The sequence below is a fragment of the Ovis aries genome, chromosome 8 (genome assembly GCF_016772045.2).
Source record: "Ovis aries strain OAR_USU_Benz2616 breed Rambouillet chromosome 8, ARS-UI_Ramb_v3.0, whole genome shotgun sequence".
NCBI classification, from domain to species: domain Eukaryota; kingdom Metazoa; phylum Chordata; class Mammalia; order Artiodactyla; family Bovidae; genus Ovis; species Ovis aries.
The window spans coordinates 12,265,295-12,292,997 of NC_056061.1; the positions used below are offsets into that span (position 1 = coordinate 12,265,295).

General features: G+C 39.8%; 1 long non-coding RNA gene across 1 annotated transcript; it reads left to right on the top strand.

The window, feature by feature from the left end:
* The first annotated feature begins 933 nt into the window (after positions 1-933).
* Positions 934-27,573, top strand: LOC121820150 (uncharacterized). Its single transcript, XR_006060577.2, has 2 exons — positions 934-987; positions 24,080-27,573. It is a non-coding gene; the product is annotated as an uncharacterized LOC121820150 (long non-coding RNA).
* The last annotated feature ends 130 nt before the right edge of the window (positions 27,574-27,703 follow it).

Below are 27,703 nucleotides of genomic sequence, written 5' to 3' on the forward strand. Positions count from 1 at the left end.
GGGCAAAGAGAGAGATGGCAGAAATAGCATTTTCCTGTTCTGTTAAAAATCAGATGAGGAGAGAGTTTTCCAGTAAGACAAAACATTTGACTATAAGAAATAGCAATACCTAAGAAGACCTGTTGAAGACAAACTAAATTAAAAACACCTGAAAGGCAGGATTGCATTCTGTCAAGATATATACAAAAAGATTGATATTTATAAAGTAAAACTGATAGAATTAAAGGGTGAACAATATAACAATACTTAAAATCTTGCAAGAAACTTTTAAAACAGGTCAGAGACTGTGTCTGATCACTGCTACTGCAAGAGGCTTTGAAGATAGAAGTTTCAAATGTCAGACATAAGAATGCAAAAGCTACAAAAAGGTTTTCATGGAGATTTGGTAAACAAAAGAGAGAGAATTAGATGAAACAAGAAAGACTAGGACTTAAAGATCTCTATAAAAGACATGGAAATTTTTCCATACACTTATCAAAAAGCATTGGCAAAAGAAAAATCAGAAGGATAAAACATGTTAGAAATTTACCCAAGAGTTAATTCCACAAATGTGGAAAATTTTAATATTGAGTTTAGAAGAAATACATGCATAATATTTCTGGAAATTTTTATTTTTAGTAAGAGCATTTCCAATAAAGGAATATAGACATTATATGAAAGAAACACATTTCACAAGTGAAACAGTTTAGAAGAACAAATTCAGTAATAAGTGTGAGAACATTTAGCAGTGTATGAAGTATAACACCGATGTATTGTCATTAAAATACATGCTATTTGATTCTCAGGTATTTATAATCTATAAGTAAAACTTGTCATGTACTGTGTAATAGTGCATGGTGGGAAAAAAATGAAAAAGGCCGTGTCTTGTAAACCTCAGATAACACAATGATCAATTATCAAAGCATAAGCAAACAACACAGCCCATCTGCAACCACTCAGAAAGTCAAGCTTCATCAGATCAACAGTTGCAAGATAATGCTGCTTCTGGTAAGACACTTACTTGTTTATTAAAATAAAACTTCCTTTCAATAATTCCTTATTGTTTTGGTAGTATAACATTATCTTCAAGTTAAATTCTAACCAATAGAACTTTCTTTTTTTTTTTTTTTTAACTGGAGGATGATTGCTTTGCAGTGCTCTGTTAGTTTCTCCTGTTTATCAAGATGAATTGGATATAAGCATACATATATCCCCTCCCTCTTGTGCCTCCCCACCCTTCATCCTCCACCATAGAACTTCCTTAGATTAAAACATAGTCATGGCATCTTTGGTTTTCTTCCCCATTGCATTTTTCCTAGCCTCCCCTCTTTGTATCAGACTATACTTCTCTCGTATCCAAGAATAAAGACAGAAACACAGGGATGGAGGGTCTAACCATCTGATTCATTCAGTAGTATCTATTAAATTGCTAATTATGTCAAGCATACAGTTCAGGTACAGGAGAAAGCAGAACAGGAAATACAAGGTCTCTGTTCTACTAAACCACTAAATAATAATCTACTAAATAATAAATGAAGATGGAATGATAGGCAGGTAGGTAGATATAAATGAGAAGAATATTAGAGGTGAAGCTATGAAAAGAATTAAAATAGAGTGACCAGAAGACTATTTCAAATGAGGTGGTTAGAGAAAGCCTCTCTGAAGAAAGGCCAAATCTAAAGTATAAGAAGGAATCAGCCGTGTAAAGATTGGGAGGAATTAATTCATGTAGTGAGGAAAGAGGGCACAGGTCCTATGGTGAGCAAAGATCACACTTTTAAGAAGTACAGAGCGGGACTGGAATATCCCAGAATAGAGGATGAGTGGTACGGTGGGGTTGAGGAAAGATCACATAGGGTTTTATAAGCCAGAAAAGGGCATTTGGCTTTTATTCTAAGAGTAACGTAAAGCATTCTTGTTCAGCTGCTAAGTTGTACCTGACTCTTTGGCGGCCTCATGGACTGGAGCCCGCTGCCCCTCTGTCCATGAGGCTTTCCCAGATAAGAATACTGGAGTTGGTTGCCATTTCCTTCCCCAGCATCTCTTCCCAACCCAGGGATTGAACATGGGTCTCCTGGATGGGCAGGTGGAATCTTTACAATGGAGCCACCAGGGAAGCCCAATAGAAAGCACTGCTGGGTTTTGAACAAAAAAGCAGTAGGATGCAGTTTAAATTTGTTTTAAAAATGTTTCTTTATTTATTTACTGTGACAGGTCTTAGTTGTGGCATACGGGATCATTAGTAGCAACATGCAAACTATTAGTTGCAGCCTGTGGGATCTAGCCTCCTGACCAGGGATCGAACCAGGGCCCCCTGCACTGGCAACACTGAGTCTTAGCCAATGGATCCCCTGGGAAGTCCTTGGTTCGGTTTAAATGTTTAAAAAATGACCCAGGCTGCTAAGTGGGACAGAAGAGGAGGCTTGAAGACAAAGTAGGAGGTACTTTCAGTGTTCAGGTGAGAAAAGATCCAGTGACGCCCCTTGACTGTTTATAGAGCAGACAGAGGAAGGAGACAGTTTGGGAGCTTCTTAAAGGTATATTATCCAGTCCCATCACTTCATGGGAAATAGATGGGGAAACAGTGGAAACAGTGGCTGACTTTATTCTTCTGGGCTCCAAAGTCACTGCAGATGATGATTGCAGCCATGAAATTAAAAGACACTTACTCCTTGGAAGGAAAGTTATGACCAACGTTGACAGCAAAAAGCAGAGACATTACTTTGCCAACAAAGGTCCATCTAGTCAAGGCTATGGTTTTTCCAGTAGTCATGTATGGAGTGAGAGTTGGACTATAAAAAGGCTGAGCACCGAAGAATTGATGCTTTGGAACAGTGGTGCTGGAGAAGACTCTTGGGAGTCCCTTGGACTGCAAGGAGATCCAACCAGTCCATTCTAAAGGAGATCAGTCCTGGGTGTTCATTGGAAGGACGGATGCTGAAGGTGAAACTCCAATACTTTGGCCACCTGATGTGAAGAGCTGACTCATTGGAAAAGACCCTGATGCTGGGAAAGATTGAGGGCAGGAGGAGAAGGGGATGACAAAGGATGAGATGGCTGGATGGCACCACTGACTCAATGGACATGAGTTTGGGTGGACTCCGGGAGTTGGTGATGGACAGGGAGGCCTGGCATGCTGTGGTCCATGGGGTCACAAAGAGTCAGACACGATTGAGCGACTGAACTGAACTAAAGGTATTTTATTAGGAAATATATCATTTAGTGCAATATGTCAAATTGAGATACACCAGAATCAAAATAAATTCTAGAAAGTATACAAACATCATTTGCCCATAGAGCTTTTTGTCACAGAGTGTCTTGCAGAGCTAAAGTTTGGCTCAGACCATAAAGAATCTGCCTGCAATGCAGGAGACCTGGGTTCGATCCCTGGGTTGGGAAGATTCCCTGGAGAAGGGAATGGCAACCCACTGCAGTTTTCTTGCCTGGAGAATCCCATGGACAGAGGAGCCTGGCAGGCTATGGTTCATGGGGTCGCAAAGAGTAGGACACAGCTGAGTAAGAACACACAGTGAAAACTGAAGAAGCTACTCTTCATCATCTAACTTGCATATTGAACAACAGACGCATTACCAGTTTTGTCAGAGCAGCAGAAATTATCAATTGGAAGAACTGGTGTTTTAGATTACCCCTCTGAGTCCAGTTTGGTGGCCCCAGGATCAGATATATTAAATTATCAAAATTGATAAAAGCATATTCTTTGGACTAGTCAGTGAGATCACACAGGTGATTTTTATAGTGATTTCTTGTTTTTCAGTAGTAATTAAATTCTTGTGACTAATTCTTTAGCTTATTGTTATTTTCTGTTTTTTAAAACCATTCCATTGCAAAATAATTTTCTACTTATTATAAAATTAGACTATGGTAATTATAGACTAGAAGCTCGCATTTAGTCTGGTCTTATGTAGTCTTAGAGATATGCTCAGTGGTGTTTATATTTTTGTCATGTTACTGTAATTTCTTTTTGAATTGTCATAACAATTACAATTACAGGTAGAAAAGTTGTATTATTAAACTTAATATAGGAAATATAATTTTTATATTGGGAATCTGAAACTTTGTAGCCCCTAGTTTCCCCTCACTGAAAAATATTCATTTTTACAAGATAATATCTGATAATACAAATATTCTGAGGAGCCCAATTGTCACAATATAAACATTACAGTAAAAAAAGTTACCATATATTACACCAAATGAATCAGCAGGTACACGCTATACAACCAGGAAGATTATTTATCTATAAATACATCATCAGGCATATATTAGATTACAACTTCTGAAATGTAATCCGAAGACATGGAAACATAAAGGCATTTGATGACACGTAAACTTATAGCCAGGCTTCCCAGGCGGTGCTAGTGGTAAAGAACCTGACTGCCTCTGAAGCGGACGTAAGAGGCAGGGGTTTGGTCCCTGGGTTGGGAAGATGCCCTGGAGGAGGGCATGGCAACGCACTCCAGTGTTCTTGCCTGGAGGATCCCTTGGACAGAGGAGTCTGTCGGGCTACAGTCCATAGGTTTGCAAAGAGTCAGACACGACTGAAGTGACTTAGAATGCTCGAACAGACTTACACCCATGCATCCTCATTCAGGTTCTGTTGGAGTTGATGCTAGATTTGACCAGCACATATGTGTACTGCAATGGCTCAATCCTTGGGATGTTGTTAACACAGAAAGAATTCAATTAATGCTAGTTCCACACACACCTCCCCCATTTACTTGATGAGGGCTTCCCTGATAGCTCAGAGCAGTTCTCCTGGGTTCCCTTACCCTACTGCTCTCCACCCGGGTGCCCTTTCCCAATAAAATCTCTTGCTTTGTCAGCACATGTCTCCTCGGACAATTCATTTCCGAGTGTTAGACAAGAGCCCAGTTTCGGGCCCTGGAAGGGGCCCGCCTTCCTGAAACAAATGGTGACTCTGGTGGGGACTCTTCTTTGCTGAGACTGACATCCTGACCACTCGGGTACTCAGGGGCCAGCTTGCCTGCCAATGGACCAGACCCAGCGGCCGCAACTGGGACCCTTTTGTCCCTGGTTTCCTCCTGGCACGGACAACTGGCCAGAGTGCCCCGACAACTGGCCAGAGTGCCCCGACCAGTAAGGAACAAGAGACTTTATTGACCTCTCTCCCCTTCCCCCTCTATTTCCTCTCCTAACCCTTCCTATCCTTCCCTGTTTTTCTAGTCCCCCAGTCCTGGATGCAGGAATCTGGTCGAAGGGCCCTCAGCCTGAGCTGAGGATTGGAGACTGATCACCTCCTCTTGGCAGAGAACTCAAATTCTGCTTCTGGTCTGGTCTGATTTCTGGTAGGGCTGAGTTCCAGTCCTTCCTTCTCTGGAGGCCCAGGGAAAAGTCCCATAACGCCTGGGCATCTGTAGGTGGCAGGAGACGTCTGTAAGGCCACTCCTTTCGCACCCCCTTCCTGCCTCCTCCCCCTTCTTCTTTCAACCTGGCTTCCTTTCCTCCCTTGAAATTTTTGATGTTAGTACTTGGATCTGAAGTTCTGTGTCTCTATAGGAGGTTTTCTGAGAGACTGTATTCTTGTATTTAAAGGGCTTCTCTGGTGGTGCAGAGGTTAAAGCGTCTGCCTGCAATGTGGGAGACCTGGGTTTGATCCCCTGGGTCGGGAAGATCCCCTGGGTCGGGAAGATCCCCTGGAGAAGGAAATGGTGACCCACTCCAGTATTCTTGCCTGGAGAATCCCATGGACAGAGGAGCTTGGTGGGCTACAGTCCACGGGTTGCAAAGAGTCGGACACGACTGAGCGACTTCACGTTCCCTGATAGCTCAGTTGGTAAAGAATCCACCTGCAATGTAGGAGACCTGGGTGTGATCCCTTCCCCTGGGTTGGGAAGATCCCCAGAGAAGGGAAAGGCTACCCACTCCATATTCTGGCCTGGAGAATTCCATGCGGTCACAGAGTCGGACACCACTGAGTGACTTTCACTTTATTTACTTAATGAAGAAATGTTTGAAAATGCATAAAGAAACTTAGAATTTGATATTACAGTGTGTTCAGTAGTTTGAAAGTGTTCAATAAAGTCATTCTAAAATTCCAAAAAGATTTTTTTTAAACGGTCTTCAGTCATGTACGTATTACTAAAGTGACTCCTTTCTTAAAAATCTTTTCACCACCTGCTCTTAGATACTTGTATTTCTTCTCTTCATTGCTTGGTTTTTTCACTTCTTATCTTCTATAAAGACAAAAATCATCTTAAGCAACTAAATAAGCACTGTGACTATGTTAACCACAGCCACTAATTTGCTGACACTGCTTCCATTGAGAGATTGCCTTGGTCCCCTCCCTTTAAGTTATGGTGGGTTTTTTTAATTACTTTTATCAATATAGTATGTTGGACATGATACTATGTGAGTCCCAAGGCTAGTTCAGAAGAGACCATGCATGCAACTTCCCCCTGGACTCAGGGAACACTCACTCTTAACGAGCATTGAGGTGCCTTGTAAGAAATCCAATTACAGTGACACTTCCATGCTAGAAAAGCCACATGTGGGCGCTATTGTTGGCTATCCCAGGTGAGCGTAACCCTCAGACACCAGACAAATGAAGAAGCCGTCTTGAGAGTGATCCTCCCACTCTCAGTAGTTCTGGCCCTGACGTCCGAGTTACCCCCAGCTGTTTCTGAGTCCTTCTAGCTGAGATCCCAAACTTATGGAACAGAGAAGAGCAGTCCTTTCTGTGCCTTTCTGAATTCTTGATCTTCAGAATCCACAAGGATAATAAAATGGTTTTTACTCCACTCAGTTTTGTGGCAGTTTGTTACTAGCAGTCACCAACTAGAAGAAGCATTTTTAGTCACTGACATCTCAACATTTAACATTTGCAAGCATGTGTGCTAAGTTGCTTCAGACTCTTTGAGGCGCCATGGACTGTTGCCTGCCAGGTTCCTTTGTCTGTCCATGGGATTCTCCAGGCAAGAATACTGACGTGGGTTGCCTTGCCTTCCTCAGGGGATCTTCCTGACCCAGGGATCGAACCTCTTAAGTCTCCTACACTGATAGGTGGATTCTTTACCACTAACACCACCTGGGAAGCCCCTCACTTAATGTTTGTTGTTGTTTAGTTAGTTGCTTAGTCATGTCTGACTCTTTGGGACCCCATGGACTATAGCTGGCCTCTGTCCGGCTATAGCTCCTCTGTCCATGGGATTCCCCAGGCAAGGATACTGGAGTGGGTTGCCATTTCCTTCTCCAGGGGATCTTCCGAACCCAGGGATCAAATCCATGTCTCTTATGTGGCAGGCGGATTCTTTACCACTGAGCCGCCTGGGAAGCCCTGCATTTAATGTTTATCAATGGCCTAATGAGGAGAGATTTATTTCAGGTTGGATGAATTTCTCTGATTCCTTCTGGAAATCAGGTTTTGCTAGAAGTTGCATTGCGGAGGCACTGGGCAAGATGCTAAGTATATCAGAATTCTAGGCATGAATAAGCTGAGAGGCAGCAAGGAAGATAGAGCAAGAATGAGAACAAGAAAAAACAGAAGCAAAAAAGGGAACTTCAGATTTTTTTTCTTCAACCTAATCTGACTACAAAGATTGGTGTCTGGCCCAGAAAGTCACCTTGAAATAGCAGAGGAACCTTGGTTTCACCCAGGGAGTAACCTAGTTACTGAACACAAGCTTCACTCAGCAATTATTTCTGGATGACAGAGAGAGATGGTTTATTAATTTAGCATATTTGTCGTAATCACTAAGGACTGAAGTGTAATGTAGCCTAACTTTGTGAAATGAAAAAAAGTCACTGATACTTCACTTTTCATAAACATAAGTAAATAGTCAGACATAGTCAAAGACCCCTCAATCTTGCGCAATATAGAGACATAATTACTTCTCAGTAGCTTTAGAAGCCTCTGTAGAGAATGCCTATAAAAGGCATACCTGAAAAGGTAAACTAAAGGGAGGAAGGTGGAAGAGAACTTAAAATTGCAAAACTAAGCCTCTATGAAACACGTGTTGCATGCTTTCCTCATCCCAAAATGGAAAGATGTAGATATAATATTTTCTTGGAAAGTCTTTATGTGACCATTTCATTCTCTTTATATTTCATGATCCTTTCATTTTAAGTTAAAGCTATTTAATACAACACAGTCTATTTTAAAATCAAAGTGATTATTAAACAATTATGCCCTTTTAACTTCCACACACTCTCTCCCTTCCCTTGTTCATTGCAACTTCTTGAAAATAGTTTACACTTGTATCTGCTGCCCCTACTCCCCTTACTCCTCATCGAGGGTGTTTCCCTTGCAACCTTACTGTGTTCCTACTGTTGGTGGAAACTGCACCCATTGGGTCTCTTCCCAGTTGCCAAATTCAATGAACTCTTGGTGCTTCTAAGATTTAGCATTTACTTTTGTTGCCTTTACACCTTCTTATATAATAATATGTACATGAAAGTGAAAGTGAAAGTGTTAGTCACTCAGTCGTGTCCGACTCTTCGTGACCCCACCGTCTATAGCCCACCAGGCTCCTCTGTGCGTGGGATTCTCCAGGCAAGAATACTAGAGTGGGTTGCCATTTCCTTCTCCAGGGGATCTTCCTAACCCAGGGATCAAACCCAGGTCACCTACATTGCAGGCAGATTCTTTACCACCTGAGCCACAGGAAAGCCCCTATATGTGCATATCAGTATATATATATATATATATATATATATATATATATATATATGATTTTTACTCGGTAACAAAGTATGCTCATTGCAGGAAAAAAATAAGTGAAAACTATACTGAAGAGTTTAAAAAGTCCTCTCCTCACTATCCCTCCATCCCACTTGGGGGAACCAAAGCTCATAGCTGAACTCATCAGACCAGACATTTTTCTGTGCCTATCTAGTATATAATCTAAAATTTTAAGCCCAAATTGAGAGGATTTGAGACCAAAGAATTAAGTACCCTTTACCGTCCTTCTTCCTGGCCTTCCTGGTAGCTCAGTCAGTAAAGAATCTGCCTGCAGTGTAGGAGGCCTGGGTTCGATCCCTGTGTCAGGAAGTTCCCCTGGAGAAGGAAATGTCTACCCATTCTAGTACTCTTGCCTGGAAAATCCCATGGGCAGAGGAGCCTGGTGGGCTGCAGTCCATGGGGTCGCAAAGAGTCGGGCACAACTGAGTGACTAACACTTTCACTTTCTTTCATTCTCAATCTTACTCTTCATTTCGGAAAGCCACTTATACAAATTTATGTTGCTTTTGGTGGTCATATCCATAATGGTTATATTTATTCATTTATTTGTCAATTTAAACTATATCTGACTGCTACTCCTACCATGAAGAAGGAGGAGTTATGCTGATGAACCCTGCTTTCTCACCTTCCTATTCCCACTGAGGTTTTATATCTCAAACTCTAAAGGCATATTTTTATTTATTAAGTTTTTAAAACTTGCTAATGTGTGTTTTCAAATAAAACACAACCTTCTTTCTTGACATCCGCTTTAGGCATTATCTCATGCTTTTTAACATCCAACCTTATATCATTCATCTTCTCCTCTTAGAACTAAAAGTAACTAACTCTTTTGCCTGCTGCTGCTGCTCAGTCGCTTCGTGTCCGACTCTGTGCAATCCCACAGATGGCAGCCCACCAGGCTTCCCCGTCCCTGGGATTCTCCAGGCAAGAATACTTGAGTGGGTTGCCATTGCCTTCTCCCTTTTGTCTGCAGGTTAATCAAAAAAAAAAACAACAACAACAAAAAAACACAGCATTTACAGTATTATAATTATTTAAATGTAGTTCCCTGAAAAATCGAACAGTGACTGGATAGTGAGTGGAGATGGAGATGGCAGGGGCCATTAATTTTGTTCAGCTGGAAGGAGTACAAACAAACAGGGACAGGGGCAAGGCACATTGCTTATGTTTGTTTATTTTTATGATTCTATACTTCCTTTTTATCACCAAAGTCACTTAGCTTCTTAATCATGTTTTATTACAGGAAATTATTTTTGGAGCCATCTTATTCTCTGTTCTAATTTGCACCCTAGACTTCCTACATCACTGTCATCCTGAAATTATTTTTCTTTTTATAAAATCTTCTGCTACCTATTTTTATTGATATCTGTTCTAAAAGAAAAATAACATAGCAAAACATCTGCTCAGTACTCTTAAGATTGTGATCTAGCATTTGAAGTTTTCCTCCCTTGGACTGACTGGCAGAAGACATCTCATTTTTAAGAAAATCTTCTAGAGGTTTAATCATCTTACAAGTTGTGTTGGAATAGATTTCTTTTCATGTAGAAGTTGAAGTGAAAATTTGGAATCTCAAATAATAGGTAATATTGAGTAGTTGCAATTTTAATATTTGGAAAGCATTAATATTTTATAATAAGAATGAAATTTTACTTATTACTATAATAACAATAATATTAATAACAATAATAACAAGATTATTAGTTCATTCAACAAAGATTTATCAAGAACTCAGTGTGTTCCTGGCAGTTTTCCATGTTTGGGGTATACAGCAATGGAGAGTGGAGAAGGCAATGGCAACCCACTCCAGTGTTCTTGTCTGGAGAATCCCAGGGACGGGGGAGCCTGAGCTGCCGTCTGTGGGGTCGCACAGAGTCAGACACGACTGAAGCAACTTAGCAGCAGCAGCAGCAATGAAGAGAGCTCCTTGTGAAGTTTATTCCAGCAGTGAGGCAGAGGCAAAAAATAAGAAGCATAAAAATAAATAGTTTGTTATGTAAATCAACTCTTGATTGATGCTGGAAAGGTGGGATAGAGAGGTGGAGGATGGCGGTGGAGTTTTTGGTAGGCCATGCTCTGGGTGGGGGCTCCTGCTAGAAAGGAGACTTGTGTTTTTTGTTGTTGTTATTTGCTGGAGTATAGTTGCTTTACAATATTGTGTTATCTTCCATGTACAGTAAAGTGAATCAGCCATATGTATATACATATCCCCTCCCTCTAGGGTCTCCCTCCCATCTCTTATCTCCAAAATATACAAATAGCTTATGAAGTTCAATATCAAAAAACAATTCAATCAAAAACTGGCAGAAGACCTAAATAGACACTTCACCAAAGAAGACATACAGATGGCCAAGAGGCAGATGAAAAGATGCTCAACATCGCTAACTGCTAGAGAAACGCAGATCAAAACTAAAATAGGGTATCACCTCACACCAGACAGAACGATCGAAAAAATCTACAAACAATGAATGCTAGAGAAGGTAAATTTGTTTTTTAACCTTGTAGAGTTTCCTTTCTTCATTTTAATTTTTTAATTTCAAAATAATCACAAGGTTACAGAAAAGTTGGAGGCACAATACAAAGCATGTTTTTTCTTGATCTATTTGAGAATAAATTGCTGACTCATTGTTCTATCATTTCTGCATGCTACAGTGTACATTTCCTACAAAACAGGGATATTCTACTATACAGCCATAGTAAATGCATCGATACAACAGATCAGATATTGTGTTTAATGGATCTCGTTTTTTCCCTCTTTCTTCCATTCCTTTGTTGTTTTGCTGGATACACAGAAAGTAAGTCTACCAAAGAGAATGGCTGGATTTTACCAATACAACATTGTAAGGTAAAAACATAAATTAATAAAATAAAAATGTCCTTATTTTATTGGAACTCTTAATTGATAGTTTGGCTGAGCGTTTACTTCTAAATTATACATCACATTTTTCTCAGATCTCAGCCTTCGAGTATGCAATGTCTCTGATGAGAAGCTGGTTCCCATTTATTAGAGGCAGTAGTGGAGGATTTGAGGATCTTCTCTTTACCTGAATCTCTGTCGTTTTCAGATGTGTTTTCTGTTCTTCATTCATGTCCTCTTCATTCTGTGTGCCCTTTCAAGCTGAGGATGCATGTGTTTATATCTCAAAAATATTTTTTCCCATTATCCCTCTGATAATTTCCTTAAAATACTTTCTGAAAAGAGGGAAAATCCTTTTTCTTGAAAGATGGTAGTTCTCCTAGATAGATCCTCTAAGATTTTAAAGTCTTTTTCTATACAATCTAACAATTCTAATTTTTTAGCCTAATTTCCAGATTTCTTCAGATTTTTATTTCAGCACTTTTTATTTTTTCTTAATTTCAGACATTGTATTTTTAAATTTCCAATATTTCTTTATTGTTCCTTAGTATCTGTGTGTTTGCTAAGTCACTTCAATCATGTCTGACTCTTTGTGACCCTATGGACTGTAGCCTGCCAGGCTCCTCTGTCCGTGGGATTCTCCAGGCAAGAATACTGCAGTGGGCTGTTATGTCCTCCTCTAGGGGAATCTTCCCGACCCAGGGATCAAACCCTGCATCTCTTATGTCTCCTGCGTTGGCAGGTGAGTTCTTTACCACAGGAGACATGGGTTCAATCCCTGGGTCAGGAAGATCTCCTGGAGAAGAAAATGGCAACACTCAATATTCTTTCCTGAAAAATCCCATGGACAGAGGAGCTTGGCAGGCTACATACAGTTCACGGGGTCACAAACAGTTGGACACGATTGAGCAACTAAGCATATTACCACTACTGGCACCTGGGAAGCCCCTCTTTAGTATCTATGAAGATATATATATATAAATTATATTCTGTGCCCTGAATAATCAGGGTTTTTTAAGTTGATTCCTTGGTTCATATTGGCACTGTGCATATGTGTGTATGATTATTTTTCATCAAATATGATATTTGTCCATTTAAATTCATAAAGTGGACTGCTTACTTGGCACACTTTGCTGACCTGGCTTCCTTCTGCTGGCATGCAGTCCTCTTCCCCACCTGCCCTCTCTTCAGAGAGTGGGGTGGACTCTGACCTCTGAGCTCACAGACAGTTTTCCTTCAAAATGCATGAACAGATAGCAGGGAACAACTAGGCCCACACTACCTGGGTTTTATTATATTTTGGAAATCCCAAACCAATGTCTTTGACAAGCGACACTTACAGAAGAGGTGCTACCTTGTATAACCTTTTAGAGACAAACATTGACCTCGATCTCTGAGCACTACCCCTTCATGAAACTGAACTTTGACCTCCAGGTTGGGAGCATTTTGGAGGCACCACCAGCAGGGAGCTTGGTTTCTGCCTCTATTGCAGCTTCTGTGTGTGCACATCCGACTCTGCTCCTGCCCCTATATCCTTAATTCATCATGTATTTTCCATCTTCCTGAAATTCCTCAAGGCTAATTTTGTGTACGTCTCTGCATGGTTGGAAAACTGTTATAAATTTCTTATCCTTGGTAATTTTAAATTTTATTTCAATGGGATTTGCGGAAGGACAATGTCCAACCTGCCACCTTGCAGTGCAAGTCTCACTTCCTCAGTCTCGATGTCCTCTGCTCCCAAGCCGGCTCTCTACCACTGCTCTGATATTTATTTGTCCCACTCAGTGCTGCTTTCTTTTCTTTCGCTTCTCCTTTAAGGTTGATGCTCCATCCCCCTCTCCTCCTTTTCTCTTATTTATTCTCAGTGAACAATTTTCATCACTCCCATGGATTCAGTGATCACTTACGGAAGCCAGTGGACCCTTCTATACACCAGCTCTTATCTCTCTTCTGGACTGCAGTGTTGTGTTCTCTGCTCACTACTGTCATCAATACCATGTTAGTTTTTCCATCCTATCAGGAAATAGTATACAGTCAGTCATACCTTAATCAATCAGTTAGTTAACTAGTGAGTGCTAAAGGATTTAGAACTGGTTTTAAGATAATCTTCCTACTACACCAAACTATTAACCAATTATTGTTCAGCAGTTCATCAATAACTGATGAGTTATTTGTTCATCTTGGTATGAGATCAACTCTGGGGCTTATCTTTACCAAAAAAAATTAATATAACCTATTTTCCAGTGATACAATATACTCAAACTTCACATATGTCTCCTCAAAAACTGGAGGCTGCAAAGCTTGAAAGGAGCAGAGAACCACACCTGTTTTCAGTTTCCAATTATAATGTAGCACTGTAATTCTATTTCTAATTTCAGTTATTATAATTGAACTTCTGTTATATCAAGCTTTTGGAGCTAAATACTCAGAGCAGAAGTTTTCACTTACCTAATTGGCTACCAATGCAGGAACAGATTCAATCCATGTGTCCCTAAGTAGGTATGTGTTTCTTTGCCAGTCTTCCCTTTGTTTTGGCTTTAAATTATCATTGTTAAGCCTGATTTCTCATGGAAGAAAAGTTAATAACAGTTACTCTTCTAGTCTGAGCATTTCAACTTTAATAACTTTTGATGCTGGGCACAGATTCTATCCAGTTTTGTTAAGATGAGGAAAAAATTCAAATTAGCTAAGATTCCCCACAACAATGGATTCTTTAGATGCTGAACAACAAACAGATAAATGAACAAAAACAAGGTTCTTTGTTCACATGGATCCCTAATAGCGTGGTGGACTGTAGGCAGTGACAGCTCTTATTCTAACTTTAATCATTAATGGATCCCGTCGATCTGCCCTCAACATTCAGCGGTTCCAGGAATGATTACACACATATTGTCCCAATCACATCAAAAACCTTTCTTAAATTTGAGAAACTATACGCAGATGGAATTTTCACAGATCTGGAATCATAGGTCAGCATTTCTCTGGACAGTCAAGATAGAAATCACTTCACATGAATAATAGTAGTAATAATAAGCTAAAGTATGTTGAGTGCTAGTCACTACTCTAAACTCATTACATAGAATATTCCATTTAATTTTTGCAGTAACCTTTGGGGTCGTTCTTATCATTAACCCATAAAGAATTGAGGCTTAGAAAAGTTAAATGTCTTACCGAAACCATTTCCCCAGTTCCTAAATAATTGAGCACCGGTAGTCTGATAATAGAGCACACTTTTTTAACCTCTAGGCAAGGATATCGAACAGATTTCATCTTGTATGTAAACTGTGATTGATAGGGACTACATGGGATTGCTGTTGAAAAAACTTGGCTATGTGACCAAGTTCCAAAATGATCAATGATGTCAATGACGAGCACCTTAGATTTCTGGGCCATATTCTAGGTACTTGCTCTCCCGAGGGATGAGAGAGAGAGAGATTGACCAATTATAAAAACCTGTGTGTTTATAAACAACTCTCATAAAAAGCATCATTTAGCTTTTAGGGACATTCACAGATTGTACCAAATCCTGCCAGCAACTTGTCTTTCTCTATGCTCGTTCATAACAGAAAAACTACTAGTGATTTGAATTTTTGTTCCACTTTATTTTCTTTCTTGCACACACGGATGGAGTTTGTTTTTCTGTAATTTATCTGTTTGGCTGCGTTGGGTCTCAGATGCAGCATGCAGGATCTTCGTTGTGTCACGCTGCCACATCACATGGGATTTTTCACTGGGGCCCATGGATTCTCTCGTGGCGGCTCGAGGGCTCAGTAGTTGCAGCAGGGGGCTTTTAGTTGCTTCATAGTGTGTGTGATCGTAGTTCCCTGACCAGGGATTGAACTCACATCCCTGCAATGCAAGGTGGATTCTTCACCACTGGACCTCTGGGTAAGTCCTTGTTTTTGTTTTAAATGAAAGTAGTAGTGTAAGGAAGAAAAAGAAGACACAATTTGCTTAGAAAACTATCACTTAGATGATTGAATCAACTGTGTTCAATTACAAGGAAATTTTTTAAAAATAGAAATGATTTTTAATTTTCTTTTCAGAAGGCTCAGATGTGGTAACATATAGATACTTAGGATCTAAATGTGGTGGGATCATACTTCTGTGATATTTACCCATGTTCCTTTTTTCCCTCTGGCATTTCTTACTCTCCTTTTCCCTAATTTGAACACATTGTCTGCTCCCTGTTCCTTGATTTAAGGGAAGTTTTTCTAGTTTTTGTTTAAGAGATTTTTAAAAATTAAAGCTAATTTTATCCAGATTAGAGAATCTTTTCACCAGCAGGGGAGACAGAGGAAGACGGAAGGGAAGTCGAATGAGAACAGGAACCTCCCTGGATCTGAGAGCAAGGACTTTGTGCCCTACTTCTCAGAGAAAAGCCCAAGGGAGGCAAAAAGATCTGAGATATTTTTATGATACATGGAAACAAAAGCTACCTGGATCCCAGGGAAAACTTCGAGAAACAACAGTCTGTACTTGTTCTAAGAGTTGTTTATAGATACACACTCAGTAATCAGTCTCCCTCTCGCTAGGTAGACAAGTACCTAGAAATGAAAAGGCTCTGTGACACCTTCAATTGAAGAGAAGCCAATGTCTCAGTATGGTTGAGGCAAGCAGAAAGATTTCAACATAGGAAAAAGAGCCCCCATAGCCAAACAAGGTACGCGTAGGAAGCCAAGGACATCTCTGCAGCAAACCATGTGGAGTGATAGCCCAGGACCAATTAGGATAGATCGCTCATTTGCTGTCTCCATGGCAATAGGACACAGAGATCACATGGGTTCTTTTCCCCAATGTCTTGCATCCTTTCCAGATTCTTAGATGTATCCCTAAATATATGCCCTAGAGAAGTGTGAAGGAGAGGAAATCCCAAATTTGCAGAAATATTGGGCTTCCCTGGAAACTCAGTGGGTAAATAATCCGCCTCCAATGCAGGAGACCAGGGTTCGACCCCTGGGTCAGAAAGATCCCCTGGAGAAGGAAATAGCAACTCACTCCAGTATTCCTGCCTGGGAAATCTCAGAGAGGAGCCTAGCAAGCTACAGTCCATGGAGTTGCAAGAGTCAGACACGACCTAGCAACTAAACCAACCCACCATAAGAGAGAGTGCAACATAGAGTCAGATGAATTACATCATCGTTACACACAATTTTATAATCAGAGAGTCAGCCTTGCTATACCTATTTTTACAATCTAAGAAATGATTAGGAAGAATGGGTGTTCATACTATTTAATGATAAGATAATTTATCAGCTTAAAGAGACTGAATTTCAACAAGTTAGATACTAAAAAGTAAAATTAAACTTGAATATTAATCAAGTAGTCTAGTAAGGTAATACTAGATTATCAATACAAAATGTGAAATCATATTCATGATAAAGTGGAGCCCATGCCACTCAAGGACATAAACATTAGACCGAAGAAGGCAATGAAATGTTTCAGTGAGAATTCATCCCTGAATTCTGCAGTTTGTTTAATCTTGCTTTTCTATACTGTTCTTTAGCATATCCCATGTCAAATACTTCAGGGCTAATGCAAACATTTTCTAAACCTAAACTTCCACATATGAGAAAGTTTACTTCCTGAGTACAACTGGTTAAGTCCATTTAGAGGAATTCTTACTCAGGTCACAAGTGTCTACTTAAGGAATCAAAGTAATAAATTACTGAATAAGAGCCCTGTGACATGTGCAAATATACATGCCTCAGGTACCAACACACGGAATAATTTAACAAGCCCTGTCTACAGAGCCAAGGCAGAGAGAAGAGGGGCTCAACTGTCAGACGTATTTTCAACCCACCAAATTCATGCAGATGATTCCAAATAGTCAGGCCAAAGAAAACAGCTCTCCTTGCCTAGTTGGAAGAGACTGGTTAGGGCCATTAAAACTGCTAAGTACTACTTGGTTGCCAGGAAAAAAAAAAGAGTGAATTTGTTAATTTTTGAGAGCAGGAACTCAATTTTGTTTAAAATATCCAATTATCAAAAAGAGTCTTTAAAAAGCAACATAATACTCAGGCATTTTGACACCTGCCCTTCTGCAGACACAGGAACATGTTGCAGATAACCTAAGTTCTTAAGGATGCAAAACCTAGATAATGTACCCAGATGTACTTTTTGTTTCGTACTGGAAAAAAAAAAAAAAAAACCTTTGGTAAGATTTTGGCTTAGGTGGGCTCATCTCTAGATATAATCATGAGATTATAGAGTCTCCTCCTAAATCATGACCCTTTTCATGTAATGAGCATCTGGCTATCTTCTAACTGTGTGAGTGTCTCAACCGGCTCACCTAAGTATTCATACCATATGGACTATTCATGTTCTGGAGCAATGTTAGACACTTATAGTGATACTTCTCAAACTCTCTTACTGAAATAATTTTAATGACAAGCAAAGTAAGAACTCTATAGGCACACCCAAGAAATATCATCCACATGCTGAATTTCTTCGAATTATTTTCTTTTGTTTGACAATTCGTGAACTATCTCATTCTACTCCATAAAATTTTGTATTAGACCTTAATATATTGCAACACACCATGTATTTGTGTAAATATAACACAGTAAAATTTACGTCTCAGAAAGATTTACTGTGTTGACCCTGTGATTTCAACTCATCGGTATATATTAAGACCATACACTAGCTTGGTATGCAAGGCTTTGGAGTAACTGAAAATTATTAGTTTTAATCACAGTCTTTGAAGAAAGCATGAATAGGCTGTCATTTGAAATGCTAATATGATTGAAAAAATATAGATTTATTTTTAAAGTTTTCAATATTGATATTTATGGAATATTACATTAATCCTAGCTTATTCAGTGGCACAAATAAATTGCAATTATTGGTTAACATTTTTGGAAAAAACAGAGAACAAGGGTGATACAGACTGTCATTGTAAATATGGCATATATATATATATATGGGTTTCCCAGGTGGCGCAAGTGGTAAAGAACCGTCCTGCCATTGCAGGAGATGTAAGAGACGAGGTTTGATCCCTGGGTCAGAGGAGAGCATGGCAATCCACACCAGTATTCTGGCCTGGGGAATCCCTTGGACAGAGGAGTCTGGCAGGCCACAGTCCATAGTGCAGCAGAGTCGGACACGACTGAAGCGACTTAGCGTGCATGCCCATGTACATATATATGCATACATATATTTGTATACTTATGTATACATATGTATATATATAAATATATATTTACATTTTTGGCCACATCTCTTGGCATATGGAACTAATTCCCTGACCAGGGATTGAACCTGTGCCCCCTTGCATCTTAATCACTGGGCACTGGGGAAGCTACAAATCTGGTGTATTTAAACATTTTTTTTTAACTGATTTATGTTTAGTTGTGCTGAGTCTTTGCTGCTGCGAGGGCTCTTCTCTAGTTGCAGAGAGCGGGGGCTACTCTTCATTACAGTGCCTGGGCTGCTCATCTCAGCGGCTGCTCTTGGTGTGGAGCACAGGCTCTGAGGCACAGGGCTTCAGTATCAGGGCCTGTGAGCTCAGCAGTCGGGGTCCCGGGCTCTGGAGCACAGGCGCAATAGTTGTGGCCCAGGCTTAGCTGCTCTGTGGCATGTGGGAGCTTCCTGGACTAGGGATTGAACCCGTGTCCCCTGCATTGGCCAGCGGGTTCTTCACCACTGAACCACCAGGGAAACCCCAAATCTGGTATATTCTTGATTCCCTTCCAGAAGCAGCCACATTTATTCCTTGATTCCTTATCCCTCGAACCTGTTCTCAGTCAAGAGACAGCCATCTTACTCAATGAAACAAATTCTAATGAGTTGTAACTGCTGATTAACATATTTAAATTTAAAAATTATAATTATTGTGTGTTTCTGGTTATAAAAATCATCTAAATTATTTATTAAATTATTAAATATGAAACTAGAAATAAAATCACACCCTGTCATGGAAATTTTGCACACATTTATCTTTTCAGGTAGATAAAGACCTAATATTTCACATTCTATTTTGAAATGTTTTGTCTCTAATAGGGCAAGTCTGTAGATGCGAAATTTAGAGACAAACATGCTTTTTGGTAGACCTCAAATTAGGCATTCTTAGGTGACACTAATGGTAAAGAACACGCCTACTAAGGCAGGAGATGTAAGAGATATGGGTTTGGTCCCTGGGTTGGGAGATTCCCTGGAGAAGGGCATGGCAACCACTCCAGTATTCTTGCCTGGACAGAGGAGCCTGGCAGGCTATGGTCCATATGATCACAAAGAGTTGAATACAACTGAAGAGACATAACACACACGCACAAATTAGGCAAACTGTCTCCCCATTAAAGATATGGATAAGACTATATATGGGAGAAGAGATTTATTGGAGAATAAGATTAAGGGCACTAAATTTAGAAAAGTTAGCATCTTCATAGTAAACTCATACAGCAATGATAATATACGGATTAAAGTAAAAAATCACAATGAAGGAAAAGTAATCATCTTATTTTGTCTACCTTTAAATACCATGCATGCATGCTCAGTCACTCAGTTGTGTCCAGCTCTTTGAGACCCCATGGACAGTAGCCTGCCAAGCTCCTCTGTCCAGGGAATTCTCCAGGCAAGAATTCTGGAGTGGGCAGCCATTCCCTTCTCCAGGGATGTTCCCTATCCAGGGATTAAACCAGGTCTCCTACATTGCAGGCAGATTCTTTACTGTCTGAGCCACCAAGGAAGTCCAACTACTGTGCCTACTGGCTAATATATGTCAATCCTACCTATCACAGATAATGCTAGTTAAGCCCCCAAAGCTAGTCACCTCTTCTTCTAGAATAATGAAACCCCCAGTTTTTAACCAGGGCTTCCCTTGTGGCTCAGCTGGTAAAGAATCTGCCTGCACTGTGGGAGACCTGGGTTCAATCCCTGGGTTGGGAAGATCTCCTGGGGAAGGGAAAGGCTACCCACTTCAGTATTCTGGCCTAGAGAATTCCATGGACTGTACGGTCCACGGGTCTCAAAGAAATGGACACAACTGAACGACTTTCACTTTCACACGGCCATCTAATATAAGCTCTACAGTTTCCAGCTCCTTTGCAGCCTCGTGTGGCCAGATACCAAGTTTCGTCAATGAAATGTGAATAGGAGCAGTGGTTACAACTTCAAGGTAGTACAATTTTCCCTGTATTTGGGATTCAGTAGTGGGAGTGAGTCATTCAGGCCACGGAAATGGGGACAACATTCCAGGGAGGCTAGAACAAGATAGCAAGAACCTGGGTCTCTGACGTCTCGTGGAGCCCTGATGCCTTCCCAGAGCAATCCCAAAACCAGGTTTTATGCGAATGAGAAATAAATTTCTATGCACTTTGCTGCTGCTGCTGCTGCTACATGCAGCCAAACCTAATTTCAAAATAATAGCACCCCCTTTTAGACTAAGGAAATTGAGGCACAGATATGACTTTTTCTCAGTGAGATTTAGCACAAAGGATAACATAGCAAAGGTCAATCCTGATCTATTCATATTCAAAACCCATGCTCTATTCACGGTCTTCCTACATTGCCTTCTCAGACAATGTCCTTCAGAGAAACAAAAAGCATGGAGAACAAAAAGCAATTATGAGAGAAAGAAGATCATAAACTTTATGAAGCAATGAGTGTCATCAAAAGAAAATCCAAACAAAAAACAAATGGAAAGGAAAAAAATGAAACAGATTTAATGTGGATTTTTGCCAGTACCACATGACTTGGCAATTTGAATTACGACTACTTACAGGAAGTATTAGAAACTTTCCAAGAAAGGAATAGCTCCCATAAATGATGGATTCAGTACATTTTGCTTATTTGTCAGTTTTGACAATAAGCGTAAATATTATTTTTTTTTGGCTCTTATAATTTCTGATTTTAAATGACACAGAGCATCATACTGAGATTCACAAAATATATCCGGACAAAACATCTGAGAAGTGCTGCCAAATACTGGAGGAGGAAATGGCAGCCCATTCCAATATTCTTGTCTGGAGAATCCCACGGACATGGGAGGAGCTTGAAGGGCTACAGTCCATGGGCTTACAAACAGTCGGACATGACTAAGCACGCACACACACATTTTCCAAAGACAGATCCCGTTGTTTCCAGTGCTCAGGGGCCCTCCTGAGCACTTTCCTGCCTGATCAATGCGTCCATCATGGCAAACAGGATCTCTGCCCAAACAATCACTTCTGTTCTTTGAATACACTAAACTGTCTAGTTACTAATGGAGTGTCACACTTTAAAAATTAAGATATTTCTTATATGGATCTAAGTCTAGGGTCTTTTCTTTCAAAGTATCTAGAAAGAAAACAAAGTTTCCTACCATTCTACAAAAGCCATATTTTATTTGAAAGGGAGTCTTTCAATGAAACTGGAGGGGGATTTCTTCCATTCATGGCTCATTAATGTAAACAAAATGAAAGAACACAGATGTCATTTGCTCTCTAGGTATATTTTACATTGTTTAGGAGAGATCAGCCTAGAAGTTTTTTTTAAGAAATGAGCTTCGCCCTCATTTGTAAAATATGCAGCATTCAGTTCTATTTGTTGCTGTTCCGTCACTAACTTGTGTCCCATTCTTTGTGACCGCATGAACTGCAGCACGCCAGGCTTCCCTGTCCTTCACTATCTCCTGGAGTTTGCTCAAACCCATGTCCATTGAGTCAGTGATGCCATCCAACCATATCACACTCTGTATCTTCAATCATACCTCCTGCCTTCAATCTTTCCCAGCATCACGGTCTTTTCCAGTGAGCCAGCTCTTAGCATCAGGTGGCCAAAGGTTTGGAGCTTCATCCTCAGCATCAGTCCTTGCAATGCATATTCAGTACTGATTTCCCTTAGGATTAACTGGCTTGATCTCCCTGCAGTCCAAGGGACTCTCAAGAGGCTTCTGCAACGCCACAGTTCAAAAGCATCAGTTCTTCAGTGTTCAGCCTTCTTTCTGGTCCAACTCTCAGATCCGTACATTTCTACTGAAAAAACCAAAGCTTTGACTAGATGGACCTTTGTTGGCAAAGTAAAGTCTCTGCTTTTTAATACGCTGTCTAGGTCTGTCTGTCATTTAGTTCTCCTTTCTTCCGTGGAGCAAGTGTCTTAATTTTGTGGCTTCAGTCACTATTTGCAGTGATTTGGGAGACCAAGAAAATAAAATCTGTCACTGTTTCCACTTTTTCCTCATCTATTGGCCATCAAGTGATGGAGCTAGTTGCCACAGTCCTAGTTTCTTGAATGTTGAGTTTTAAGCCAGCTTTTTCAACTCTCCTCTTTCACCCTCATCAAGAGGCTCTTTAGTTCCTCTTCATTCTGCTACTAGAGTTGTATCATTGGCATATATGAGGTTGTTGACATTTCTCAGCAATACTGATCCAGCTTGTGAGTCATCCAACCCAGCATTTCGCCTGTTGTGCTCTGCATAGATGTTAAATAAGCAGGATGACAATATACAGTCCTGACTTATTCCTTGGCCAATTTGGAACCAGTCTGTTGTTTCACGTCTGGTTCTAAGTGTTGCTTCTTGACCTCCATACAAGTATCTCAGAAGACAGGTAAGGTGGTCTGTTATTCCCATCTCTTTAAGAATTTTCCAGTTTGTTGCAATCCACACAGTCAAAGGCTTTAGCATAGTCAATAAAGTAGATGTTTTTTCTAGAATTCTCTTGCTTTCCCTATGATCCAATGGATGTTGGCAATTTGATCTCTGGTTCTTCTACCTTTTCTAAATCCAGCTTGTATATCAGGAAGTTCTTGGTTAACATACTGTTGAAGCCTAGCTTGAAGGATTTTGAACATTACCTTGCTAGCATGTGAAGTGAGTACAATTGTATGGTAGTTTGAACATTCTTTGGCATTGCCTTTTTGAGTGATGGGAATGAAAACTGACCTTTTCCAGTCCTGTGGCTACTGCTGAGTTTTCCAAATTTGCTGACATATTGACTGCAACACTTTAACAGCATCATCTTTTAGGATTTGAAATAGCTCAACTGGAATTCCATCACCTTCACTAGCTTTGTTCATAGTAATTCTTCTTAAGGCCAACTTAACTTCACACTCCAAGATATCTGGCTCTAGGTGAGTGACCACACCATCATGGTTATCAAGTCATTAAAACCCTTTTTGTATAGTTCTGTGTATTCTTGTCACCTCTTATTAATTTCTGCTTCAGTCAGGTCCTTACTGTTTCTGTCCTTTATAGTGCCCATCTTTGCATGAAATATGTCCTTGGTATCTCCCATAAGAGATATCTAGTCTTTCCCATTCCATTGTTTTCCTCTGTTTCTTTGCACTGTTCACTTAAGAAGGCTTTCTTATCACCCTGCTATTCTCTGGCACTCTGCAGTCAGTTGGGTATATCTTTCCCTCTCTCCTTCGCTTTTAGCTTCTTTTCTTTTCTCAGCTATTTGTAAGGCTTCTTCAGACAATTTGTTTGCTTTCTTACACATTATCTCTAGTAATAAATGTTTTCAACCTCCAATATTTTTTTCATTTTGGATATAGCAATAAGAGTATCACCAGTAGGCTTACTTTGTGATTACATACTTTTATCTCCATAGATGAGAGCTGATCCACAGAGAGAAAACCACTAACTGAAATTTGACATTGCCTCTCCTGTCACAAAGACCATGGCCAAAGTCAGAGCTTAGTAAAGGAATGTAAGGCAAAGACATTCTTCTCTTCTCTCCACAACTAGCCCCCGAAGTGGCCTAAATGTAAGATAATTTGTTATGGTATGGAGGAAAATATTACAACTTTATCTTTTATCTAAGAAGTGGCAAGAATACACAGAAGAACTATACAAAAAAGATCTTCATGACCCAGATAACCACAATTGTGCGTCACCTAGAACCAGACATCCTAGAGTGTTACATCAAGTGGGCCTTAGGAAGCATCACTACAAATAAAGCTAGTGGAGGTGAGATGGAATTCTAGTTGAGCTATTTCAAATCCTAAAAGATGATGCTGTGAGAGTGCTGCATTCAATATGCCAGCAAATTTGGAAAACTCAGCAGTGGCTACAGGACAGGAAAAAGTCAGTTTTCATTCCAATTCCAAAGAAAGGCAATGCCAAAGAATGCTCAAACTACTGCACAATTGCACTCATCTCACACACTAGCAAACTAATGCCCCAAATTCTCGAAGCCAGGCTTCAGCAGTGCATGAACCATGAACTTCCAGATGTTCAAGATGGTTTTAGAAAAGGAAGAGGAAGCAGAGATCAAATTGCCAACATCTGTTGGATCACAGAAACAGCAGGAGAATTCCAGAAAAACATCTACTTCTGCTTTATTGATTACGCCAAAGCCTTTGACTGTGTGGATCACAACAAACTGTGGAAAATTCTTAAAGAGATGTGAATACCAGATCAACTTACCTGCCTCCTGAGAAATCTGTGTGCAGGTCAAGAAGTAACACTTAAAACTGGACATGGGAGGGACAACAGACTAGTTCCAAATTGGGAAAGGAGTACATCAAGGCTGTATATTGTCACCCTGCTTATTTAACCTATATGCAGAGTACACCCTGCAAAATGCCAGGCTGTATGAAGCACAAGCTGGAATTAAGATTGCCAGGAGAAATATCAATAACCTCAGATATGCAGATGACACCACCCTTATGGCAGAAAGTGAAAAGAAACTAAAGAGCCTCTTGATGAATGTGAAAGAGGAGAGTGAAAAAGCTGGCTTAAAACTCAACATTCAAAAAATGAAGATCATGGCGTCTGGTCCCATCACTTCATGGCAAATAGATGGGGAAACAATGGAAACAATGACAGATTTTATTTTCTTGGGCTCCAAAATCACTGCAGATGTTGACTGCAGTCATGAAATTAAAAGACGCTTGCTCCTTGGAAGAAAAGCTACGGCCAAGCTAGACAGCATATTAAAAAGCAGAGACATTACTTTGCTGACAAAGTCAGTCTAGTCAAAGTTGTGGTTTTTCCAGTAGTCATGTATGGACATGAGAGTTGGACTCTAAAGAATGCTGAGGGCCAAAGAATTGATGCTTTTGAACCGTGGTGCTGGAGAAAACTCTTGAGAGTCCCTTGGACTGGAAGGAGATCAAACCAGTCCATCCTAAAGGAAATGAATCCTAAATATTCATTGGAAGGACTGATGCTGAAGCTGAAGCTCCAATACTTTGGCCACCTGATGTGAAAAATGGACTCATTGGAAAAGACTCTGATGCTGGGAAAGAGTGATGGCAGGAGGAGAAGGGGATGACAGAGGATGAGGTGGTTGGATGGCGTCATCAACTCAATGGACCTGAGTTTTATCAAGCTCTGGGAGTTGGTGACAGACAGGGAATCCTGGCGTCCTGCAGTCCATGGGGTCGCAAAGAGTTGGACACAACTGAGCAATTGAACTGTACTGAACTGATTTTTTATCTAAGCAACAGGAAAGTAACCACATTTTATTACATGGATCAACAGCATTTCCCCTATTCAGTCTGTATGCAGACTTCTGCCACATGCAGTGAGCAAGACATCCAAAAATCAGAAAGGAACTCATTTCAAAACACATCCAGCATAACAGTAATATAGTGTCTCATGTGCTGGTTTCCAGTGTGTTCTATTATGCTGTAATTTTTGTGGATCCAGTTAACCGAACTATAAAATTATTGGATTTTGAATGAATGTACTCTCTAAAATGTCAAGTAGATTAAAAAGTTTCTGCAAATATCCCATGGCCACCAGAAAATGGCAAAATTAATATTTTAGCTCCCATTACAAATTTTTAATCAGTCACATTATCTATTTTTTAAATCATCAATTTTTGTATAAGAAGTTTGAAGGCTTCAAAATTATCAAGAAAACTATTTGAAATATGAGTCTACTTTCATTATTTTTAACAACTGCCACAATTTTCATCAATGAGTCTTATGCTAAGGGAACACTGTACATTAGGATAGCAGCTTACGATGTAAGCATGTAAAATATGGCATAATCATTTTTTTCAACACATGTTTAAAGCCATGCCATTCTCAAAACAGCAGTTTATAACATTTTACTAAATTTAATGATAAGTATTTAAGATTCACTTCTGTGGTTCCTTAGTTAATAGTGAAAGTAGTAGTAGTCATCACTCTTTGCAAGCCCGTGGACTACAGCCCTCCAGGTTCCTCTGCTCATGGGATTCTCCAGGCAAAAGTACTGAAGTGGGTTGCCATTCCCTTCTCCAGAGTTAATAGTGAAAGCCACATACAACTGGGGAAATACTTTCTCTTCCTAGTGAAAATACATACAATTTATATAAATTAATATACTGAACAAGCTACAAAGCATTCTTTTATCAACAAAAAGATTTGGAAGGTGCATTGAAAACATTGTTGAAGAGTTGGCCGAACAAGGCATTCCTTTGCTTGACAAATGAGCATTGCGCTCCTTTGATGTTTGTCAGAAAGTAGCATAGCTGCTTCTCTTCATACATTTTTTAAACTAGTAATTGCATTTTGGAAAGCAAAAAGCAACTTTAAAAGTCTGTTTTAATTCTGTAACAGTTTTCTCCCCTCGAAACTGTCCTGTGAGTCTAGCTGCTGCTCTCCCATTTCTCTTAAATCTGAGTATTCTCCATGTCCCTACGCGGAGATACTACAGATGTGTTTAATCGACTGGACAGTTCACCTATACTGTGTAGGAAATTACCTCCTTAATTGCCCAGTAGAATTAACTGTCAGCAAATATGTTCATCTGATTATATTACTGCAGTTTTATATCAATGATTTGCAGACTTTTATCTAACCTGCACTCATGTATAGATTAATAAAGGTTTTAAAATGTAACTGATTAATCAATATTTGATCAATCATTGTCTTGATTTTTTTAAGTAAAATGTATATTTCTAATCATATTTTATAAAGCTGAGAGAACTGGCTGAATGAATGTTTATTTTCCTGAAGGTATTTTTAAGATAAAGCTTCATAATGGCCTGTAAACTTGGCATATCTATGTAGTTTGATACATATTGTCACATTTGTGTATTGTAAACTGGTTTTATACAAAATGTTGAATAATGGAAGTTGTATAATTATAATCATGTCATTAAAAGTATTAACCAAAGAAAAAAAAAAAAAAAAAAGAAAACATTGTTGAAGAGTTGGCCGAACAAGCATCAGATCACATTTAAGTATAAGAAGCTTGCTGTAAGTTGGATGAACAGAGTAGTGGCCCTCATGCAAAA